This window comes from Lonchura striata, chromosome 5 (assembly GCF_050655825.1).
Source record: "Lonchura striata isolate lonStrDom1 chromosome 5, ASM5065582v1, whole genome shotgun sequence".
NCBI lineage: Eukaryota > Metazoa > Chordata > Aves > Passeriformes > Estrildidae > Lonchura > Lonchura striata.
This window is the reverse complement of record NC_140707.1, coordinates 29,669,505-29,694,921: the sequence shown is the minus strand read 5'-3', so window position 1 is coordinate 29,694,921 and position 25,417 is coordinate 29,669,505. Positions and strand designations below refer to the sequence as shown.

General features: G+C 42.7%; 1 protein-coding gene and 1 long non-coding RNA gene across 10 annotated transcripts in view; one reads left to right on the top strand and one right to left on the bottom strand.

Moving 5' to 3' along the window:
- The window catches only part of KMT5B (lysine methyltransferase 5B), a 27,632-nt gene extending 26,675 nt beyond the window's left edge, over window positions 1-957 (top strand). For 8 of the 9 annotated variants that reach the window (XM_021555183.4, XM_085581643.1, XM_085581644.1 and 5 more), the window contains one exon: window positions 1-957. This exon is cut by the window's left edge and continues 1,849 nt beyond it. The gene's annotated coding sequence lies outside the window, so the exon portion shown is untranslated. The other variant, XM_021555185.4, reaches the window with a different exon arrangement.
- Window positions 1-25,417, bottom strand: part of LOC116183749 (uncharacterized) — a 53,339-nt gene that overhangs the window by 22,552 nt on the left and 5,370 nt on the right. The window contains exon 2 of the long non-coding RNA XR_014955992.1: window positions 1-25,417. This exon is cut by the window's left edge and continues 22,552 nt beyond it. This is a non-coding gene — a long non-coding RNA (uncharacterized LOC116183749).

Genomic DNA, 25,417 nt, shown 5'->3' with positions numbered 1-25,417 from the left:
GTTAGTTTGCTCTTACCATATTTGACTAAACAATTTACAAAATCATAGTAGCAGCATATTAAGGTTTTCTAGTATATGTTAACATCACCAGCAATGATCTACAGCTTTCCAATTTATTTGCTAGATGGTTTTTCCCCCTTGGAGTTTGTCAGTTTTAACACTGTATGCTGTCCCAGACGTACTGTTTGTGGCCTTTGTTATAGTAGCAAACCGTTGGTTGGAAGTCAAATTTATTTCTTTAAAAAAAGAGAAAAAAATATGAAAAGGTGTTGACAATTTGCTGACTTTTTAGTACATTATATGTACAAGGGTAGCAGTATGCAGAATAAAGTTTGGATATGGTGTATTTATTGCTTGTTACGTAAATTAAACACCTTGTATTTAACACTTTTCAATACTTTTAGATAAAATTGTTCTTTGCAAGAATGATTGGTGCTTATTTTTTCAAGAATTTGCTGTGAAATAATGTGATTACGACGGGCAACATTTATCCAATGAACTGCAGCTATCCTAAATTGGTTCTTCATATTTTTCTGTTGCACTTGTAAAATGCTACAAGGAATTTAAAGAAAAATCTATTCACTTTAACTTATGATAGTTTTATCAAATTAAAAACAACTAAGTCACAGCTTTTGTTCTGTGGTAACCTAAGAATTGTTTGTCTTTTAAGAACCAGTTGTAAAAGAATGAAAAAATATGTATATGTTGTAAATATTTGTGTGTTGTGAGAAATTTTGTCATAAGAAATTGAGATAACTTGCCAGAAAGGTTTTTAAGTTTAGAAATACATCCATGCCAATAAAATAGGAAACTGTAAACCTAGTTTTAAACTCTGCATCAGTTGGAGTTCTTCACTCATACATAATTCACTTAATACTTCAGAGTCTGCTTTATAACAATGAAGAGCATCAGGGCGATCTTTGGCTCTTTGGTTTTTAATAAAAGAATGCTAGGAAACTTCTGGGCACAATGGATTGTTTGTATGTATGAATCAGCTTTCTAAGCCATTTTTTCAAACAGGTCTGAAACATCAGAGTTGACATAACTGTGTATTGCTTTGGTCTGTAGCATTTGTGTTTCTACTTGACTGTGGATTAAGGTTTCAAGTTTTTGTATCTAGAGGTGTTGAAACATAAGTTTCATGCTAAAACAGGTGCTGTTGGGTCAGCTGAATCCACTGTTGGCTGCTCAGGATTTTTTATGTCATGTCCAACTCTCTCTGCCCTAAAGATCAAGAGCTTGAGTTACATGGCCACTGTGTTACCCAGTGGTGAAAGCATTAGTGGAGAGAATTAAGTGTAGAATTGAACCTTATATTTGTACCATTGTCAGTCTTTGGGAGGGGCCTTGTGTCATGCCAGGGTGTGTATGTTTTTAGAATGGGGGTGGATCTCTCTGTGTAGTCCATGGCTCATACTGTCACACCTTGGCCTTCAGTTCAGGGAAGACTGCACAGATGCTTTGGTGAATATGGTCACAGCTCTGGTGATTGATCTTGTGGGGTCTTTAATTGTACTGTATCATAAAATGGGTTAAAGGAGATAGAGATGAGTTGTTAAGGGTTTGCCTTAAAGTCAGATGTGTCCAGGAAACAGCTGATGACAAATGACATTAATACAGCTCTTCTAGAATTCACAGGTGCTGTGACTGGATGCTATGCTCTACAAGCATTTCTGGCTGTATCAGCAAAAGCTGAACAGTCTCTGCATACTTCTACCTGCAGCCCTTCTGTGCCCTGCTGCTTCTGCTTGCAGGTTCATACTCAGTGCTCCTCTGGCAGCCTTGGCAGATGTAGTGGTGGAGGGCTGGTTTGTAGAAATGTCATTCACCTGGATGTCTGAGGAAAAGGGGGGTCAATGCAGCAACTAAACAGTGTCCACCATTGTAGGTATTTATGACCAGTGTGCTCTAGAGCAAGGCTAGGGCTTCCTAAAACAGCATCAAGCAACAAGAGCAGATGATAAAACAGAAGAACTTGTAAGTGAATCATGCCCTTAGAGGAAAAAGCTGTTTTCCTGGAGTGGATGATCCTCCTAACTCGTAGTTCAGCCAGCCCCTTAATGAGAGCTGCTTTCCTTTTCCTTTAGTGTGAAGGTAAGTACAAGTAACTCTGGGCATCAGGATTTCTGGATTGGTCTTGTTCACTGAACAACCTTCCTGTCTTGGAGAATCTGGAACAAAAACTCCTAGTCATTTCCATGGCCGCGTCCTCCTGTACAGATGTTTGTGTTACAGATACCTTGAAAACAAATGTGTTCCCTCAAGTGGGGCAAGTGGGCAGGGTTTCCACAACCCCAGTTGTGCCCCCTTCCCATGATGCATTCTAAATGTACATGTGAATTGGTGGATCTCAATATTTCCGTAACCTTGGTAGCAGGGGAAGGTGTATGTTTGTCACCTGTATGAGAACCTGACAACCTGGCCGTGTTTCTTGTCCTGGTTGCAAAGCACTGTGGAGCTCACAGTGGTTTGACTGCCAGGGACTCCATTTAGCCTTGACACTCATTGCCCAGCATACAGCTGAGTAGGTTTGGGGTGACCACAGCACCTTTTAGCAGGTTGGAGAACTGGAAGAAGTGTATCATACATAGGCTTTGCCGCCTTGTTGTGTGTTATGTGTAACAGGTTCAGCTATAAAAGAAACACCACAACCACTATGAAAAGGACAGGCTGGCTGACTGCAGATTTGGGAGCGTCCTGTCACATGTAGTTATGCTGCCAACCCCTTACGTAGCCAAAATATATGTTCATGTCTCATTTGGCTGGGGTTTTTTTCTGGTTTGTGCATTTTACCTAGTACTGTCAGTTTGCCTTCCTTAAAATCAGCTCAGAAGCAGTTCTTTGCTCCTTATATTTGTATGGTTGGTTGCCCTTTTTAGAATGAAAGGTTGAAGGCTTGGGAGCTGTGCAGAATGAGACCTACTGAAAGTCAGCTAAATTTGCATTATATCTTCTAGCATCATGCATTTTCTTAAATCCCCCTGCACTGTAAGTATTCTCTTGTTTGGGCTGGGTCTTAAGTAAAACTCTGGCCTTGCATAATCTCTGTTGGCCCTTCCTAAACTTGATTTCACAAAGTAGGAAGGTTATGGTGGCTTGCTGTTGTTCAGCATCACTTCATGGCAACAACAGTAATATTTCTTTGCTCTTTTTTGCCTGCTATAACTCCTGCTTTTTGCCAGCCGAGGGAGCTTCTGTGGTAGTTGTGCTTGAGTTCACATATCTTGTTTACCAATATTTTATAACTATTTTATAACTTTTTTTATTATTGCAAGGTATACAGGTTATTTCACTGTTACTCCTCCCCACAAAGGAAATCCATTACTTCTTCCCAGGCATCTACATTTGATTTAACTGTAATTTTACTTGGATATATTCTTGCAAGGAATTTGATCACAACAGTTCCTGCCACAGACACAGGAGCTTGGGTGGTTAAGTGGTGGTGTTGCAGGACTCCTTGTTGCATGTGCAGGTATCTCAATGCCGAAACAGATACGGGGCCAGTGAAACTGTTGCTTGGGAATGGCTTTAGCTTAAGAAGCAGAGATTTGAGTGTTTGATTGTGTGTTTCAGTCAAGTGTGGAGCTATTGATGGAGCCAGCAAACCATAGGTTTTTCCACTGCTGCTTTATGATGTTCATCAGAAGTCAGTTCTATTTAATAATTAAATTTATAGTACTTTTTACTTCAGTCCCCATTCATTTAAGAGTTTGACTCGATGATCCTTGTGGGTCCCTTCCAACTCAGAATATTCTGTGATTCTGTGTAATTCTCATGTTTAGCCACACTGTGACAACATTGGTAAGCTGATAGATCCAATAAGATGTGGCCAGCAGGTCAAGGGAGGGATTCTCCCCCTCTACTCTGCTGTCGTAAGATCCCACCTGGAATGCTGTGTCCAGGTCTAGAGTGCTCAGCACAGGAAAGACACGGGTCCAGAGGAGGGGCACAGAGATGGTCAGAGGGCTGGAGCACCCTGAGCTGCATGAGGCTGGAGGTTGTGAGGACAGGAAGAGAGCTGGGGTTGTTCAGTTTGGAGAGACCTTAGAGCACCTTCCCGCGCTGAAAGGGGGCCTGCAGGAAGGCTCGAGGGGGACTTTTCACAAGTGATAGGACAAAGGGCAGTGGCTATAAGCTGCGAGACAGGAGGTTTAGATTAGATGTTAGGAAGAAATTCTTTCCTGTGACAGTTGTGACATTGGATCGGGTTGCCCAGAGAAGTTGTGGATGCCCTATCCCTGTCAGTACACTCACGTGTTCATTCATCCTACCCCTTCGGCAGGATGTTTCTTTCCCAGATAATTCCTACCTTGCTGCAGAAATATTTTTCAAAATACTTTCTTTCCCTCCTTTGAGTTTGCAAAGAAACCCTGAGGTGAATAAAACTCAAGACAATACTGTCTGCAATTCCATAGCCAACTTGTAAAAACATTCCAAGTGGTAAAGAGGTAAAACTTAACTGATCAACAGTAATACAAAATCTTTGCAAATGACTTCGAAATACAAATTTTCAAAAAGTAATAACCTCTCATTTTTGAACAAATTAGCACATAAAACCATGAGGCTGATTATGCTAAAGTTCCCCTAAAACTCAGTGTAGAGAAGCAGGCATTTTCAGAAGTTCAAATTTGACCAGATGGAATTTAACTCATCTTTAGAGAAAAGTCTCAAAATAATTTAAAAATAAATAAGAAATTAAAACCCTGCTTTTATATTCCCCAAGGAAGCCAGCTGGCTTGTCTCACCTGTCCATTGGTTTAGCATAACAGTATTTTGTATCTGGAGATTGCTCTGTAAAATGCTTGTTGCATTTTACTGGTTCATTTTCCACACCTGCACTACTTATGGGTTTACCTGTTGCAAACTAGGCTCCAGCGGGGATGCCAGTAATACTCAAAATACTCAAAATTTTCCTGTTTGAGGTGACACCGTGTTTCTCCCTGGGCTTGTTTGTGCTGGTGTCTGCCAGCTGCAGCTAGCTGTGCAGGGTTACAGCGGAGGTGTGACTCTGAGCCGCTGTCTGGGGTCAGGGCAAACCTGCAAAAGTTGCTCGCTATTGCCCACCCGTCCCTTCATAAAAGGACTCTGCAGCAGGATATTGGGAGTTATGTTTGTTTGTACAAAGAGGAAAGATCTCCAGAAGCCAAAACACTTAATGCAGCTTTGCTTCAACGATGGCTTCTCCGCTTCCTCTCCTTCACGGTTCTGGACTAGCTTTTATCCATTGACTGTTACCGTTCCCAGCACAAGGTGGCACTAAGATTCCAAGAGAGGGACTTCTCAGCCATGCAGCCCTGCTACCGGTTAAGAACCAGTTTGTATTAGTTACAAGTTATTTGGCCATTTATTATTTTGTATGTGGGGTATCCTGGGAGTGGATCTGAGCATTACATGAAAGAAGCAAACAACCAGCCATGCTCGGCAAGGACAGTTTGGGAATACCTTGGTGCTGGATGCTGCTGTGCTTTTGCCGGTTTTAATCCTTTTGCATTCCACCAGGAGTTTCCCCTTCAGCACTTTCCAGCCTTCTCTGTGCCTGTCTCTCGAGTTTCCTCTGTTTCCATTAGTCAGAACAATTCCTGCCAAGGGCAGGCAGGCCGCATGTGCTGCTGTGCCCTGCATCCTGCTGGGAGCCACTTGCCACTGTGTTAAAGGTCCTTGTGCAACGGGCACCACCAATACAGGAGCAGTGGGACATGAGGGGAAAAGAGTGGAAAAAAGCAAGCAGTGTATCATCCTCCTCTCGTCCCCTGAGTCTATAGGAATTCTTTCTTGGTCGAGATCCAGTATTAACACTTGCCTCAGGAATGCCGTAAGGGTTCTTGAGGGGGAAGGGCTGTTGGCTGGTCTTACAGCTCCCAAAATCAAGTGAGAGCAAGTTGGCTGCTGCCTGTCCTGTTGCTATGCAGTACTTTTAAATTAGTATTTGCTATGGTGTTGTACCTCCATGCTGTGTGCTAGCAGCTGTAGGAAGATCCTGGCCATCTAGGCAGCATCTCTTTCTGGAATACTGAACTCTCTCATGTTTGGTTTACTTGCTATTCTCCCACACACAGTGAGGTATTTATTATCTGAGCAGACTTGGTAGAATAATTTCTGTGAAGTCTTAACAAAAATGATGGATGAATACAAAAAATGAAAAGTGTAGCTGAACGCTACCTGACTTTCATTCAGCCCAGGCTATGTGGCTGTTTTCTTTGTTCTGCAGCCCTGCCTTGCTGCTCTCAGAGAAACCATGGGGCTTAGTCCACAGACCCTTACTTTTGCCCATGCCTTTTTTTAGATCAAAAATTACCCAGAACCATGCAGCAACAGTAAACAGCAATCTACCACATATCCCAATGGTCTTGAAGGAGATCAGAGTTACGGTTAGCAGTTCATTCCTTAAGGGAACAGAGCAGTGACACAGTTTTAAATAGTACTGATCTTCTAAACACTGATTAAAGTGCAGAGACAAGACCTTCTGTAGAGGTTTAAGAATTCTCTGTCTGACTGGGACATCCAGTCAGAGGTGACAACGGTCAAAGGTGCAGGAAATCTTGGTTGGCTATTATAAGTTGCTTGTGTGCCTTTGAACTGGGTCCAGAATCCAAATTTTACTTGTTTGGTAGAAGCAGAACAATACGTAAATGCTGATCTGCTCTGAAAGTTTGGCTTAGGTTGGGTGCTCCAGAAAGTCAAATTGACTCACAGAAAGGAAGTTGAGGGGATAGGAGGCTCTACCAAATCTATAAAATCTATCAAAACAGCCTATTTAGATGCTTTTAATCAGTGACTGAGTAGTCATAGTTATCAGTGGGTTAAGGGCCCTGAGAACTGAGCTTTTCCACAACTTACTGGGAAATGCCTCTGGCAGAACTAGCAGGCTGGGGAGACAGAAGGGGATCTGCCCCCTCACTGCAAATCTCCCAGTCTGCACATGTGATCTGTGGTCGAGGTGAGTTGGTGACAAGCACAGCACTGTGCACTATAGAGTCTGAGCCATCCCATGCTGCCATTCATGCTGCAGTCCCAGCAACACAGGGGCAGTCTCTGGAGGAAAGGAGAAGTTTGAGTGCCTGGGGATCAAGACTTCTTGGTTGCATTGCGCAAGAAAGATTGCAATGGGTATTCTTTTGTGTAGTCTTGAACATTTCCACCTTATATTTATTACTTCTGTTCTTGTGCTTTCTTCAGACTTGCCTTACTAGACTTGTCTTACACATTACCAAAGCATTCGAAGTCAGGCTCCTCATCTGTGATCTGTCTGCAAAACAGAGATGATCTTGCCCATCACCTAATAAAGCCTTCAAGTCCAAAGAAACTATAAGCTCCTCAGGACAAGGACTTTTCCTAGTTATGCAATTTTTTATGTATTTAGTATTAGCCTTGAATTAGGTATTTATATTTCACATAGTTAGAACAATAATATTATTAGAATGCCTCTTTTTTTTCTTTTAGATTGTAGAAGATATAGGGCAATAGTGACTTTCCTACATTACTTTTTCTCTTTTTGAAAAGCTTTACCCCTGCCCCAACCTATCATATCTGTACAAGTGAGATTTTCACTTCTTTTATGTTGCCAAGCAGATGCAGTTGCAGCCAGTAAGAATCCATTTAGACTAATTAAATGTTGCAAATCCATTATGGCTCTCTTGTTGGCACCTGTAGACACAAAAAAAATTATGTGCCCCTTACAGAGCCTGACTAATGGCAGGGCTTCCCAGTGCTTGGCAGGCAGGAGTGCTGCTGCACTTGACTTCAAAATGGTGTAAGAAGGAGGAGTCTTGGCTGTGGAAAGCAGCTGTAAAGCCAAGAGGAATGGCTGTGTGTCTTGTGACCTTTGCTGATTGCATGATTGTCTGATGTGGAATCATATGATAACTCTCAGAGACCATTAAGAATCAAGCAAGGCTTTCTCACCAGGATGAAAGGTTCTACCAAGTTGTCATAGCATGTGCAAGTAGACAAGGTGGATGATTTTGGTCAAAGTCCAGGGATTCAGAAAGTGTTCGTTTGTTTGGTTTTACACCCTGCCACTGCTTTCTGTTTACAGGCAAGCCTGTCCCTCTCTATAACATGGATATAATTTTTTTCTCATTTTTAAATCATCACTTTTCCACACCAGAGGTCATCAGCTGGGAAAGGATTTAAAAGAAAGAGGCATTTCTAGTATCAGCCAGTATGGTAAATAATCATGAGTTGTTAAGCTCAGCAGAGCCTTTCACCTCTCTAAGGCTGGTTCATGTGGGTATTTACTGGCTGCAGTAATATGCCATTTTTCACCAGTTGGTTCTAATCTTATTGCAAGATCTTCTGAGCTAGAGTCACTGCAAAAACTTTAACTGGACTTTGGGATCCTAAAGCAGCAAAGATTAACTAAGTGGTGAATATTTCTCACCATGAGAGCATGTTTCAAGGTTATTCTTCCATTTCTTCACTCATAGCGACTCTAAAATTGTCAGTCCTTACCAGCACTAAAGACTGAAACTGGTGATTTCTGTCCAATTTCCAGCAAAGAGGAAATTCTACTCCAGCATTCACTCTGAAAAGTGCTTGCAAGCACTATTTCCTGGATCCTTGCCTGCTGTGCCACTGGACCACTTCAGTGGTTTGAGAGTGGATCTGGGTGGAGCTTGGAAGCAGCACCAAGCAGGGAGAAGGCAGTGTTGCTGTTGTCTGCGCAGGCTGGAGCGGTGCTTGGCTGTGCACGAGTCTGGAGGTCACAGCTGGCCTCACCAGCTCGGGCTCCTGTAGCCAGGACACAGCCCGTCTGGGAAGGGCAGCACGGGGGTCTTGCACCTTGCCCTCTCCCACTTGAACCTGGAAGCAGGGGGCCTGGCTGCCTGTAAATTCTAGGGGTACATTGTTTGCTTGAGGACTGTTTTGGGTTGTGATTTTTTAACTTTTTTCCGGTCAGGTTTTCCCCAGGAGAGGGAGCAGTCCACACAAATGATGTCGAGGGGGATGAATCTGCTTATTCCAGCTCCAGCTTAAGAGTGTTTGCTGTATTGCCATCAATGTCTTCTTTCCTCGTGTTCCTCATTACCAACTCCTTTTGTTTCACCTTCTGACTCCTCTGGTAACCTTGCAACCGCTCCGGCAGTGCTGGCCCTTCACGGCTGGCATTCAGGGCAGGAATTGCACCTCTTTGCTCTGTAAGCCCCCTTTCCCATCACAGTACTCCCAAGGCTGCTCCCAGTGCCTGGTCCCACAGCCTACATCTGCATAACCGGGCCCTGAGTCAAAGTCACTTCATTCCCAGCACGGCGTCCCACTTGCCTCCGTCCCAAGCCACAGCGCAGTGGCTCGGCGGCAGCTCCTCTGGTCACTATAGCGACAGTGGTCAGGCAAAGGAGGACATTGGTTCATTCAGGAACTCAGGGCTGCTTTGCTTAAAATCTCCTTTTTATTCTAGCTATGGTAACTTCCCGAGGCTTGCTGCTGGTTAGGTATCCATCTGGAGGGTTGACCGCTTCCCTAGCAGATGATTATATTTCCAGTAACATATGCATAGAAAAACAGACGAAAGTTGGGGGTTGTGGAGTTCAAAACCACTGCTGCCAAAGTTCCTGTCTTCATGGTGTCTTTTGTTGTGTCAGGAAAAGTTCCAAAGCACAGTAGCCTGGTTACCACTTAAGGAATGGATTGTGGTTTCTTGTTGACTTACTTCACTATTTATTCCTTCCTTTCCTTCTTTCTTTTTCAAATAACCAAGGGGGAGAGGGGGATGTAACAGAGCTAACTTTGTGTTACTCAAGCCTCTGCTGCATTGTATCCCAGTGCACCTTATATAAAACCATCTACTGACGTGTGCTGTGATTCTTAGCACTGCTGTAAGCTGAACCACTCTGGGAAAATTTCCAACGAATAATGGGTGGAATTCTCAAGGACAAGATGAGGAGGACAGCACAAGGTATCTGTTCAACAGCATTCCTGGGAAACTAGTGTACCAGGGAGGCTGTCATAGCAGTGACTCGCATGAATAATAGTATTACTTTTTATTTTGGTGTGCCACTGGAAAGACCAAAGAGGTTTTGTGTATGGATGACCCTCAAATTAAGGGCAAAACTTGAGAAGGGGATTTGCAGCAAAGACTTGAACTTATAAAGCTTTTAGGGGAATAAACTGTTTTCACTGGATGAGACCTGCAGCTGCCTGCTTAGAGATGGTCATCTCTGGTAAAGACATTCCCTGGGACACATGCAGTCTTTTAAGAGCACATAGCTGCAACAATTGCATCTCTGCAGCGTGCTATCTGAATGTCTGATACAAAGAAGACTACAGACACATGCTGTGATTTTTAATGCTACTGTCAGCTGAACCACTGGGAAATTTTCCAGGGAACATCGGGCAGAATTCTGAAGGACAGATTGAGGACAGCACAAGGTATGAGTGCAACAGCACTCCTAGGAGACTCCTGTTCTAGAGCCATAGCCTGAAACAGGGTAAACTCTTGAGTGTAGCCTCTTTTAAGTTAGTACAAGCAGCCATGCTGAAGCACCTGCAAAAAGCTTGTGTAGTGAGCAGCCCCCTCTACTCCCATTTAACAGTATATAGGCCACGCTTATGTCCCCTTTTCTGTACATGGGCACAGTGGGATTTCAGATATGTGTGTCCTTTCTTTGGGTGGAGGAGTATATTACACCTGAGCAGTGCTGCAGTTCATGAGGCACTAGTTGGAGTATGATAGTTTGCTCTGTCTGTGTTGTTGAGTGTTATCTGAACTATCAGATCATGTAGTTCATGTTGATTTCGCAGCCTGGAGGGTGACACTACACAATGATCAGGGTAAACATTTCATACAGCAGCCAAAGTTCACTCTTGCAGGTCTGAGTTATCGTCTCTTCTTCCAGGTTGCATTGACAAAATGGAATAAAAAAGGAAGGAGGTAAGTGGAAGTGGGTGAGGCAGTTTAACTCATATCATTGATGTGTCCATTCAAAGGGCAACATCAGTCAGCTGAGCATGAGTAAATTCCCATTTATGAAAGCCTGACCTTAGACTCTGGACCTCCACAGCTGAAGAATTACTATAGGGCCACAGAATTACATTTTTATTGAAAAAAGCATGACATGAACCTCAATATAAATACCATCTCCACCTCAGCCTTATAATGTGCTCTGAGATAACAGCATGTATTACTTCACTTTGCCATCTCAGCATAGACCTGTTGGCTGATAACACCCAAGGGATAAGACTCTTAAAAGAGTTTATAATCTGTCTTATAATATTTTGTTCAGAAGAGATGTCTAGGCAAGGAATTCCTGCTTCCTGTTAAGGCTGGGTGTGCAGCAGGTTTTGTCTGTTGATGTTGGCCTGTCTCTTTAGGCTTCATTTTAGTGTCTTTTTAGCTCTTTGCTTCCATGCTTCATTACATCAATCGCATGTCTTAAGATTTAAAGTTATTTTCAGTTGTTCCTTCTACTTGCTGGCATTGCAGTGTCTGGATATGTCAGTATTTAAAAGCACAACAGTGATGCTTAAACTGTGACAGTCATGCATAGTGGACCCCTTTTTGCTTAAGTCTGGGAATTTATTTAAACATGGATGAAAACTACCAAACAGGATAGGTTCTTGTGAGAAGCTAAGTTCAGCTGAAGTTTTGGATGTGGCCTTAGATGGGTTCTGACAACTGCCAGGCTCTCTCACTTTTACTTGCATACAAATCTATGTAGGAAAGAAGTTCCTGTTTAAAGGATTGTGATTTTGTCGGTTTATGTAGGAGTCTGGTTAAAGGGCAGATTCCCAAGTGCTATTAAGAAGGAAGAAAAGGACATTGGTTTAGATAGATCTTCTCTACTGCCCATCGTGTCCACAGTGCTGCAGATGAAAGATGTTTTCAATTCTACTGTGAAAGCAGAAAATTTCTATACAGAAAGCAGCCCAAGTTCACAGAGTCCAAGGGTGGCATTTTTCAATAGTACCAGCTGCTTCATAAGCCAATGGCTGATTTGACCCTGACCTCCATGGTAGTGGCACCAGGCCAACACTGTATGCTCCAGCTAATCATTCCCTCAGGCTCTGTAGATCCTGTGCTATTGTCCTGCTTCTGGGGCACTGAGAGGACACCCTATGTCACTCATGCACTGAGAGCAAACTATGCAGCAAGGGTGGTGACAGTGCTTTAAGCTGCTGCACTCAGCATGCAGGGATGGAGCTGAATCCCTAATTTTGGAATATCACTAGCTAGACCACTGCCACTGAGTGAACATCAGTTGTCTGCTTTGGCATTTGCAGAAGTGCACATGTCACGCTACCTGCTCAACATGAGACTGTGGAAAATAGAGGCCTCCTGAGCTGTGAATCAGAAATAGAGCAGCTGACACCATGGACTGTCCTTATTCCCAGCTGGAAGTACTATTTGCTGCAGTTCAAACTGAACACAGCCTCCCAGCCCTTCCTGCTCTCTCTCTCCTTTGCTCTTACTGTCAGCATGTACAAATCTTTTTGTTGCAAACTGAGATGCTGTGTGAGAACACAATGTCTTCACCCACAGCAGAAAGGCAAAGTTTCTTTACAAAGCCTTCCACTTATGAGGGGACAGCAGAAACATTGGTCCTGTAGCCATGTTTGAAAGCTGTTGTTTCTTCTATTTCTACTAATTTCATGCCTTTCAGCTGCTCTGGAAAGGGATAAAGACTGGATGAGCTAGCAAGAGACAATACAGAAGGTGAGTGGCATTTGCATGGAAGATGGTAACACGAGAAGTGGGGAGGAGGTAGAGAGAATGGAACAAGCACAGAGGTAAGATGACCTTGGCAGGAGAGAATAACAGACAGGGATGGCCCAGGAGAAGGAAGGAAAACAGACAGTGGACAGGGGAGACCTTGGAAAGATTAATGAGACTCAACTCTGCTAAGGCGGAGGGACCTTGCACTGAGATTTCCAGGCAACTGTGCAACCATTTTCTCATGCAGTGAAAGACATAAGCAATCACACTATGTGGTAGAAAGCAGAAATACAAGAATAAGGAATTTTTCTGTTTCCTCTCACAATTCGGTGAAAAATTTTGCCCTTTCTCTAGAGCTGGGTTTTTTCCTAGAAGCCGTTTCTTCAGAAGACATGACCAATTTTGCAGTTCCCCAGAGTCTGGATTTTAACTATACATACAGTATAATGCCTGTTTTAAGAAGTGTCATGCACAAATAGAAATCTGAGATTTTATGACTGGTAGACCGATAATGATTTAAAGAAAATTCCTCTCTCTGTACGAGTTAAGACATGTCAAATTTACTCTTTCTCTAACATCTGTGGCACCATCCATACAAACTAGTCTGAGCAGGCAACATTTTTCATCTTTTTTGAAGTTCTAGTCAGTGGCAGACCCACTGAGAGACCAAGTGAAATCTGTCCTACCAACTCCACCACACACTTGGCAGGTTCACCAAAGCTTGTAGTGTGGATGTCAGTGCACTGTTGAGTTAATAAAACCTTTGAAGCTGCCCTAATTTTGCTGATGTAGCTCTCTCTTGGGCCCTAGAAGTGGTATGCAAGAGCTCAGGTGGCTATTTCTAACATTTTTCCTCAAGTACATTCCACTGTACATGGAGGACGAGCCCTACTTTCCCTTTAGCAATCTAGGCAGGGCCCCATTACTTAGCTTTGCTTCAGGGAAAAGCTGAGGATGGATTGTCTTGCCTACAGGAGTACAAAACAAACAGGAAATACCTGACTGGGCACTGCCCATCCATTCTCTAGATGTGTCCTTTGCAGATGGATTTCTCCCTTTGCTCAGGATCTATGTGTGATATTGTGTCCCAGAGGAGTAGCTGCATCACAACAGTGGTGTTGTCTGTGCAGGGCATGCTCTGTACAGTCTGTCTCTGGGTACAGCATTTGGGAAATCTGCCCAAAGGCAGCTTGCCTGGCACACTACAGTCCTGGATGTTCCAGCTGGGAGTGCCACCCCACCTCTCAGCAATGCTGGGGCTGCAGCCTTGGTACCCAGGCTCCTTGGCTCAGGACTGCAGCTCTGTCTGTCTCTAACTGCCACACTGGAGGATCCTCAATCCGATGGCTTTGGCAGAGCCCCAAGCAGCAGCAGCTTGTTTCAGGAGTGGTTTCATGATACTGAAATGGAGGCATCCTATCCAACAAGCCTTTCCAAATGCACTACATGCATGGGAAGGATCGAGCTCCCCTCTGCCAGTGCTATAGGCCAACAGTGACAACAAATGGGTTGAACATTGGAGGAATCTCTCCTTTGAACACCAAGATTACTGGATTTTAGTCGATTACCAGCATAGAGAAAATTAGAGTTAAGTGAATTGATTTCTTCCTTCCTCTCATATTTATATGTTAAATTAATATTTTATATTCAGCAAGTCAACTGTGTCTGCAACTGGGTATGAAATACTGAAATTTGCTTTAATTATTCTTTCAGAAAACTCTGCACATCCTACCTGTGTAAAAGATATATACCTACATCTTACTTAGGATACCTCTATTTGCACAGGGTAACTAAAAGGTATTTTGGAATAGCTGGTTTAGTTGTCCCTGGTCGTGTGTTCCTAACACAATTCTCATGAATGGGGCAGATGGTGGTATAGAACCTCAAGTGTTTGATTTGGTTGATGGCATGTTTCAAGTAATACAAGTGAAACCCAGAGACAAGAAAGGAGATGTTATTGACTGGTGTTTTTCCAGAGGTTTACACTGCTAAGTTGGCAATTATCCCTGCTTTCATTTCCCTTCAATTTGACACCTCTACCCTTCCTGTGTTGAATGCCTGATACAGTGATTTACATTCTTCCCTTCTAGAAGTGAAGTTTCTTAACCAATTATAAATGAGCAAAAGATGTTTCTTGACAGTCATTTTATCTATTCAGAAATTATAATAATTAATCCAATGTACAGAGGTATTTCACAGTTAGAATAGTTCAGGAAGTGGTTTTAGGATGTATTAAAGAGGTCTCCATACTGTATCTCCTTTCCCACAACAGCCCTAGACACTGGAGAGCAAGTCCTTGATATGCTGGGCTGGTGATCAGTGTGGTACGCACAAAGGTCTTTTACCAAGCACTAGTTTGCAGAGGTGGGAAGTTTAAAAGTTGGGAAATCAGATAAGTGCTTGTCAGAAAATATAACTCATAGTGTCTGCAAGGTGTTTCAGTGTTGGATAGGTAGGGGAAGATGGAGACAGCATAGGAAAGATTATTACAAAAGCAGAGATGGTCTTTAAAACTATGATAGCTTTTCTTGCTTGAAACAGGCAGATGAGCAACTTCTTTTTCTAGCTGTTGGAAGCTGTTGAATTGATTGCAAATATTTGGCTCCACAGCTATGGAGGGGCTCATTCTCTAAAAGCAGCCTGCCTTCCAAGGTTGTATCCAGACCCACAGCATGTTTGGAAAGACACTGGTATGTTGCTGATTTGTGTAATTTTCTTTTCTAATGATGATTTTGCCTCACAAAGGAAAACTGGGGTTAACACTGGAGCTGGAGAGAAAAATTATTTGTGTGATGCTTGGAGGGGAGAAGAGGGAGCCCACTGTTACTGTCTCAGAGGGGCAGTGGGCTGGAAGACTACTTCTATGAGAAGTGCAGGCATTTCCTAGAAAAGGATCTCTGAAGTACCTGCTGACTGAAACATTCCAGGCATTCCTGCACTGTGCTGCTAAGCTCCCACAGCAGCAACTCATGCTGCTCAGGCTGCAACAGCCTGGCCTCAGCAAGTGTCCTGGTCAGGGACTGACACACAATTCTAATTAATAAATTCGCTGTGTGGAGTAGCACTGTAAGCTGTGAATTTGCAGCTGCAAGAGAAGATGGATGTGATTTTAGTGTGCTGCTATTGTGAACAGACCAGCCAGGAGCAGGTGAAGGGCTTGCAGCAGGCTACCAACTACGGTGTTTTCGCCAAAGATTTCGTGGGCACTTTGTGCACAGGCCGGAAACTGTACTTCTCTGTAGCCCTTACCCCCTCCTATAGCTGCTCTTTCAAGTTGTGTTTGCATCTACTGTAAGGGGCAGAAACTCACACCATCTCAGTGTCAACAAGCTTGTAAATCATCTACTTAATAGTCACAGGTGAGATAACATATTAAATACTAAAGGCACTGAAAAATCTTTCCCACCTCGCTCACCCTCCCCTGCAAGTACTGAATCTTGTCCAAAGCTGCACAAACAGGATTCAAAGATAAAGACCTTGGGTAAGAATTACTAAAACAAACAGAGCGTGGCATGGCTTGTTGAGGGACTGGCTTCTCAAGGCCAAAGGGTGGGTGTGGAAGAGCACACCACACGCCTTACAGAGAGGAAAGCTAAGAACATTTAAAAAGTACATCTTGGAACTAACTCCTCTTCAGAAGTCTGTAGTATTTTAAGTAAGTTGATGTAGCACGGGAGGAGAATCATAAAAGTACAATGCAAAATGTATTATCTGTGACTTCAGTAACTAGCAGCACAAAAGCTCTCTAAGTAGAGAGATTCTATTCTGCTTAGCAGGGTGCAGTGCAGCGGAGTTATTCAGAGTTAATGCAGTTCTAGCAAGGAAACAACATGCTCCAAGCTACATTTCTGTCTTTCCTTTAAGAATGCTTTGAAAGAATTTAGCATTCTGCTGCAAACTACCTGATTCTGAAGAAAAATAAAGGGCAGGAATTTCCCAGCTTACTTCTTCCCTGCCATGCCATGTGCAGGAAACCTCTCCATAGCAGGACAGTTCCTGGGGGCATGTTAGTTCAATCACCATGCTGTGCCTGCCTATTGATGGCTGGCTCAGTGTCAGGATTTCTTTCCTATTTTTGTTGTTGCACTGATGAAATCCACTGCTAGAGCACTATCTGCTATTGACAGGGGATACATTCTGATCTAAAGGCAAAAAACTTCTTGTCTGTGATCTTGCTAGCCTGTGACCAGCACCTGGGGGAGATATTTGAAAGTGGAACATGATGAGCCACAGGACTAGAGTTTTAAGCGAGTAACACCTCAAAACTTGTTCCTTTTGCAGGTTGATTTTTTTCCCCAGAAGAATATGTGGTCTATAGCTTTAGTCAGTGCCTAGGGGTAATCTCTACATCCCCTTGACTCAAGGCTTGTTTAACTTTCCTATGCTGCTGCAGAGCTATTGTTAGTTTGCAGATAAGGAAGTGTTATCATTTTAGCACAGTCTAAGAGAAAAGGATAGGAGGGAGCTATTAGATTCTCTCCTGTGTTACTCTCTATCTGGTGGCAGGATTGTCCTTCACACTGATCTCTCAAATGTGGTAATAATGACAGTAAAGTTTTATTTTTACTGGTTATCAGCCAAAAGCAACAACTAGGCTAAACCAGAAAATACCATCCTTTCTGCCTTTGCAGCATGTGTGCTCAATCTTTGTGCTGATGCTGATACTTCTCTAGCTCTTTTCTGAAGAAACAAGGAGACACAGACACCTTCATCCCTCCCCAAACAACCTGGTCTACCTAATCCTGGCCATCATCTAAAAGCAGGCCCTCTGCCCTCTTCCCAGCAGGGCAACACACATTCCCACCCTCCCAGTCCAAATCTGCACCAGCTCCCTTCTGTCCTAGCTTGCTTTTGCCATTAAGACATGGTAGACTTTACACAGCTAAATATTCCTACCTCTTTATGTGTGTGTGCATGACAGTCTTCTGGCATTTCCAGGGGGCCATATCACAAACAAGTTGCCAAGTTTGAAACCAAAGAAGACAAATTATGTGTCTGACCAAAAAGCCCCTGTAAGGGCCAGAACTGGGAAAACACATGGACTGATCCTTGTGCAAGCACTTTGCTTTTCTCTGGAGTGAAAATGCTCTTTAAGGACATAACAGAGACTGTCTCACCCAAGGTGTTGAGGACTATACAGAATTTAGGTGTCTCTAACCTCACATGTTTCTCCTTTAAAAGAAAGAAACCTTGCTGCAAAGGTTACAAACCAAAAGGAATTTTGGCCCTCTTGCTGGAAAAAAAGAGTGTTCTGGCTTGCTTAGCTTCCCCTTCATTTGTGTGAACAGTGAGACTATAATCAGGAGGATAATTTCAGAGTAATTTTCCATGGTGTACATCATTATTCTAGATATCTGCAAAGTAGAGATGTACACCAAGCTAGCCAGTCTGGGTTCCTTTTATGGCCAAAGGGAAGAAACTAGTAGTTGTTTGAAGAATTTTCAGGATTAAGTGAACCTTGCCCTTGGTGCTGTTGACTGCACACAGGAGTTTGGGCTGAGCCGAGACACAGGTGTCTGTAGTGAAATCCCACCCTTGGTGTAATAAAATCCATGGGGAGATCCTAAGACCCAAGTCATTCTGCACTGTGAAAGGAAGATGTAGATCCCAATAAAAGTGTGAACAACCTATTAAAAAAAATCATTTTCAGGTTGTGGCTCTACCAAGTTTACATGAAGATGGATGGTTTTTCAATAGGGAAAAATAGGTCTAACAGACCCCTGCAGGCTTCAGTGTGGGGGACAGAACATTGCAGGCAGCAAGTCATTAATTTCAGGGCTGGCTTGCTGGGATATGTAGCCATACAAAACTGAAGCTCCTGTGAGGCTTGCCAGTAGGTACAAATGATGGAAACTGGGTTTTCTAGGAAGGCAGGTGATGATTGCAGAGCACTTCTATTTTTGTTTTTTGAGGTCACCCTATTTGTTTTGAAGTCATTCTAATCCAGGACAGGAAGGGACCAGGAGTTGTTTTTTTTGGCTACAAATTCAGTTTGAACTTTAACTGAGCAGTGTCTTACTGTGGCATGCAGCCACGAGGAGTGATTTTGAAGGGCAGCAAGAGGCAGGATTGGCAGCATCCCTCAGGCTGCATTGACAGACTGGTCATGCACAAGTGCCAGAATGGCCTGACCCAGCTGGTGCCATCACTGCTGCACCTCTGCCTCTCACCTTGGGATAACAGGACTGCTGGGGCTCTGCCAGGGAACAGCAATGACCAGGTAGGTAAGGGGACACCGGTGTCCTTCTAAAGACAAATATAGGATGTCCCACGCCAAATAGGTTAATAACAGGGAAGAGGTGGCCTGGTTCTGCTCTTGTGTTGACACACTACGTGGCTCTGGTTTTGTCAGCATTTTCTCAACAATGAACCTCCAGGAGGAGGGGAATTGTCCTCTTGTACAATTTTCTAGTCACAAGAGGATAGCTGCACAGGTCAAACATTCTACATGGGGAGTATCTTACTGACATCCTGCATACCCTGTCAGTGTCCTAAGCAAGTTATCCATCCCTCACTTAAACATTTCTTAGCAATAGCCTTGGCATGCACACATGAAAGAAGGAAACCTCTTACAAAGTTTTAAATAGGCTTTTTCATTATTTCACAAAGAAAAAAAAAATCTTATCCATTAGCTCTTCATTTAGCATAAATGCAGGTTTCAAAGAGCCTTGCAAAACAATGTGTTGCAAAATCCATGTGTAGGAATAAGAAAACAAATTAAGGACTTATGTTTGGAAGAGCTTATTCTCATTTGAATGATCTGTTAGACAGTCCTAAAACCTCCATGTGACAGGAATCTTACAGATATTGTGCTTGGAGTCAAAATTAAGTTGGATTTTTTCCTGATCTTGTGCAAACCTGGAATTACAGTAATTTTTGCTTTAAATGGTTGATGAGCTAGAATTATTTCTCATAGCAGAGCCAATTGCTGAGATAGAGTATTTTGATACTTTGCATGCCCAGAAAGCATGCTACACTTATATACTGTTGTTGAGAAGCTGGGAGAAAATCCTCTACATAAAGTAATGGCAGTGTCACTGGTACAAAATTGCCTGCTTGAACCCAGCACTAGAGAACGGGGGAGAGGAAATGACATAACAATCAGTCACACTTTGCTTACAATACTTTCTCTGCTCCCATGTGGTGCTGATAACTGCAAAGTAGCTCAGAAGACCTTTTGTTTTTCTCAGCAGAAAAGGTGCACATCGGGTCCAGAGCAGCACTTCTTGAAGTTTAGTTCCTAAATCAGTTGTTTCAGCACCTGTCTAATGTAACTGTGATTCTGTTGGGTACCACACAGCTTTGGTTCTCCAAGCTGCCACTGAATCTGCTGCTGGCATTTCTCCAAATGGCAGCACAAGCTTTCCCAGGCCCTGGGGCACAGATCCCACAGTGATATTCAGAGGAATGAGTGCTGTGGTCACTCTCATCCTCCTGCCCAGATGCAGCAATGAATCACTCTATGCATCATCAGATGTCTGGCTGTGAGGCATGACATGTTTTGATGAGCTGTATAGCTGAGATCCCTAATGTCCTACTGGAATTCACAACAGAGAGGTCCCATATGCTGCTGGAGGTCCTTTTCTCTTCCAGAGTGGTGGATTTGCCAGGCCCATGTCAAAGTTTGAAGAGAAGCTAAGGCAGACCTCCATCTGGCCAAATCCTATCCAAAAAGGAAACTCATTTTGAAGAGGACTGTGAAACTGAATTCCTGCAACTGACATAGGGGGAAAAAAATATGGCTACAACGAGCTGGGAACCACCATGTTTGTTTCAGTTGCAGAGCCTGGATTGCAATAGCAAAAATTATCCTTAACACTGCAGTAGTTTGTCAACCAGTGGACAAAGAAACTGATTGTGCAGTTCAGAGCAATCTGCTAGCTACATTTGTAAGGAAAGGGTTTAAAATTGCACAATGTGCTAAGGAATGATACATGTATGGATTTTGTATTACAACTATTGGCAATTAGAAGGAATGGAGAGATAGCTGAATTTGCTCTGTTCTTCATTCCATGGAGCATAGGGAGACTCAACCACAGCAGATACTGCAGGCCAAAAGTATTCAGTTTGGCATGCATGGGATGTGTTCATGGCAAGGAGAGTCTGCACAGAGTTCAAGGAACAATTTTCTGCTATGTGCTATGGCATTGTAGAAAGCATATCACAGTAAAGATAGCACCTAGAGAATGTTTTATTAGGCTAGTTAGATATTAGAAAAAAGTTCTTCATTGAAGGGGTGCTCAGGCATTGGAACAGGGTTCCCAGGGAAGTGGTCATGGCACCAAGCCCGTCACTATTCAAGAAGCATTTGGGCAACATGCTTAGATTGTTCAGCCTTTTTTAAGTTTGCTCTGCATGCAGTCAGAAGTTGGATTTTATGATTCTCATGGGTCCCTTCCAGCTGAGGATATTCTATTATTTTAATTAGTTTTAATTCAGTGACTAGTTAGGGATTATTTATTTCCAAATGTTATGATTTATATAATGTCTCATGTGGTGTGATGCTCTAAGCATTGATTCCAACAGAGTTGTTACAAATATTATTAAGAAAACAGTGTTAGTCCGAAAGCCAAGATAATGCATAGATTTATTTTCTGTGCCTTTAAATAGTTGAAACAATGAGCTATTCTAAGAGATAGAAGTAGGCCAGGTTGAGCTGTTTTCATGTAAATGTACTTATCTTAAATTGCTCAAAAGAGGATCTTCATTTTTGTGGTATAATTCCTTTTCTTAGCAACTGGTTTAGTCAATACTGCAATTACAGAGCCACTCTTAAAAAGAGTATCATGAACACATGAAGATTTAGAGCACTTGGCTTATGTTACTCGTAGTCCACTGATTCAGACTGGTTGGAATGGAATATACATGCTCTTTTCTCTAATTGCTGCCTAAGGACCTGCCAAGACAGCAGTGCCCAAGAGACTGGAGAAACTCATTCTCATTGAGCTCTCTGTGAAATGTATCCAGAAGGATCTAACTATGAATGTATCCAGCTTTTCCTGCTCAGAAGAACAGTTGGGATTCAAGGCTAAGTGAGGGAAATTGCTGTATTGCAGTGGAAGAGGAGATTGCCTGTGTAGATGTGCCTCACAATACCTCTTGTAAGAGTAAAAACCAGTGGGTGCCGCATTCCTTTTCCCTTCCAATTGCTTGGAGCTTCCTCCAACTGATGCGAGACTCCTATTTTCCAAAGTGTTGAAGACAGTTTTTCATTTTGATGTTCAATGTTTCCTTCACACCTTTTTCTGCTTGTTCATTTAGTTTTGTGTAGTAAAATATATACAGGAATCTATAAGCAGGAAAACGTACCTGCATGTCCCACTCCCTTCCTGCTTTTAGTGCCCCATAAATAACTTTTTGTGTCTCATTCTCCTCTGCCCAGATGTTACATCTCTCTGGAGTGTAAATAACTGAATAACTTAGTACTTAAACATGATGTGATACCTTTGATTTTAGCACATCAAAACTAGGTTCTGATAGAGAGTGTCAGTATCAAAAGTGAAGGCAAATGCTCTGTTCTCATGAATTCAAACTGAAGTAAGCACTTTGATGTTGATCTCAAATGAGCACGGAGGGAGCAGTCCTCTCTGAAGTGGTTCAGTCAGCACCTGTAACCTCTTCAACTGCAGCTCTATCTCTCATAGGAATCAATATTTGAACCAATATTGACTTAGGACTCAAGCATGATTTATATGGCAGTCTTGGTATTGCAACAACTGCTGTGTTACTCAATCAGATTCCCAGATGACTGGTTAATACATAACAAACCGGATTTGTAGATTCAGTCGGCACGTGTTATCATCAGAATGGAAAGGGGAAATTAATTCTATCATGTAGCATTTAATAAATCTGTTAAATACCTGTAACTGAGTACTATGTGTTTTAAACTGTGTGTTTAAAGAAGCAGTGGGTTTCATTCTGTTTTCAGAGGGTTTTAATCTGGATTAATTTCTTGGTGACCAGGATTTTCTAGTTATGATGAGTAATTGATATAATGAGTGTTTCACAATAGAAACAAATTAGGATTAAATTAGTTACTTACAAAATTTCACATTAAAAAGCTCTGTAGTGTGCAACACTATTCTAGTAATAATTAACAGTCAACTTAATTGTGGGGTCAAAAACCAGTCTACAGCTGTTACGTTTAAGTAGTTTAGGCATATCACAAAATCACTCTGTGTGTCTATAAATTTACCCTCACCTCCCAGGCATTATCAGTGACTGTTTCTGAAGGAAGCCCATTCATCTGTGTGATTGTGAGTGTTTCACACAAAAATCCACTCCACTCATTTTATGCCAATATAGCAATTTAAAGATTATTGAAACTCTAAAGACTTGTACAATAACAAGATATTGTTAGTCAAAGATACTAGGTCAGAGGACTGACTTTAAAAATGTTATTTGATCTTTTGAGAGAATTCATACATATATATATATATCAGCACAGAACATTTAGAGTGACGTGTTTCCTCCTATAAATAGCAATATGACTTAAATCTCATCAGATAGTCTAAGAAACTGTGAAACAGACAAGACCTGTAGTTTTCTAGGTTTCAGGCTAGAGCATTTGAAAATCAATGTGTGTGATGAAGAACATGCTCAAATCTCTTTGTTCTGGTGACCCTCCTGTGTTTACCCTGTCTGCCCTCCACGTGTGTGCTCCAAGTCCAGTGACCACGTAGTCTTTGGCAGTCAGTTCTCCATGATAATCACACTGTGTCTTTTTGGAATAATTTTCTAACTCCATGACCTTTCTTTAACCTCAGAGTGCTAATTGTTATCACTGGCAAGGAACAAATGGGTCTCAGTGAGGTAAATAGGTGAAGCTCTTGCCTAGAACACGTGTCTTGCCCCAGGCAGAGTTCCACTGCTGCCATTGCTGCAGGCTTGGCTGCCCAAAGATTCCAAAACTTCCCTCAGTCACCTCCTTATGCTGACTGCTAGAGGTTTAATGGCCCATGAGGAAATAACCAGCTAGAAACCATTCTTTGTCTTAAATGGGAAGCTGCCAGGATGCCATAAAAGTGATGCCAATGGCTTAAGTATAATCAGCACCTGAGTCAAAACTATGGTGTCTGGAAGCCATACCTGGAATCCACCTTTTTACATCCTAACATAGGGAGGAAACTGCACCATGCTTGAATAACCAGCAGTACTGGAGTTGCAAGTTCCATCACAAATCAGTTCTTTCAGCTTGCTATTAGTCCATTGCTATGCATGCTTAGCATAGCGAAATGTTGCATAACAAGCAAAAATAGAGAGGGAAAAAAGGTCTTTTAGAAGTCCAAATCATTCTAAGATTAGTCTGTGACTTACCTCATTATTTGGATCAATAATAAATTTTGAAATATTTTAGAAATGTATGCTCATTTCTATTTTATTACTGGCTGTTGTTCAAACAACATATTGATGTGGGTGTGTTCTGGAATCTTTTTATTGTGTTGTACTTAAATATAGACCATTTACTATCATGGTAATGGCAGCAACATGAACATAAGAAGGAAGTCTTCTAGTTGGCTTGCTCCTGCCTAGTCTGTCCCACTGTCCAGTCAATGCTTTTGGGCCCTTCACAGCACACAGACTGAGCATTTAACACAAGCAATGACAGTGCCTGGTGCCTTGTTATCATGCACTACTTGCTCTGTCATATATGAATCTCTGCAGCCTTTTACTATTGGCCACAACTACATCTACAGTAGTTAATTTTGTGGCTTTTTTCTCCCTCCCTAGTCACCACATCATACCCTCCTGAGTCCACTTGCTGACAGAGGACCTTGTGCAGACAATTTGTCCATGGGTCTGGAATGTTATTCCTTACAGCAGGTTTGTTTGGCTCCCACCTATACACTTCCACAATGGAATTCATAATACAGAAAACTATTAGTCTAATGCCTGGCCACAGCAGACGTATTGGAAAAGATACACTTTAGTATAGTTTCGAATTTTTTCAGTGGTTTCCGGTAATTTTTAACCTTAGGAAGAGTTGCAAAAATGTGCTATCAAAGAAAAGAAACTGTATTCAGTTTCTTTTTTTCACTGAAATTTATCCCAGTGAGGCTGCAGAGGATGTGGAAGGAAGGCTACAGATGGCAAGTTGCAGGTGTGTTCTTGGACAAGATAGCAGTAGGGTTCCATCACAAGCTGGGGCAGGAAGGGGAAGCAAAGTGCCTGACCCTCTGCAGCTCATGTGGATCTGTCACAAAAGGACAGTGCTGGCAACCCTCACACAGGACATTCTTCAGCAGGCAGTTAGCAAGCAACAACCACCTGATGGGCGAGGACCCCCTGCCCCCTCCAGTGCCTTCCACGCATTCCTGCAGCCTGCAGAACCAAGCACAGCCCTGACCTGACGAGCTGCTTCTCACTCAGAACTAATAAAACCAGAGATGATTAAGAGGCTAGAGAGAGCCAATTCCGTGCAGGTAGAGAACTGGTTACTATAGCAACTCTTCTTCTTTGAGCATAGGCTGGGAGGGACTCCCTCGCAAGGGGATTTCTGTGCAGTCCTCAGGCTGGGGAGGGAGGTTGCAGCAAGAATCTCGTTGGACAAAGGTTTCGTGGCTGCACTCTTGAACTCTGTTGGGATCGTGGAGGGGGGGAGGGGGTGGTGCTGGGATAGGGCAGTGGAAGAGTTTGACTCTCATCCAAAAGTAAAGCAGATGTTGGAGAGCCTGTATTTAAAAGTGATACTCACGTCATGATGTATTGTTCTGTGGGTTGCAGCTACATCTGAAGCTGGCGTTGTCACAACCAGGACTTTCAAGG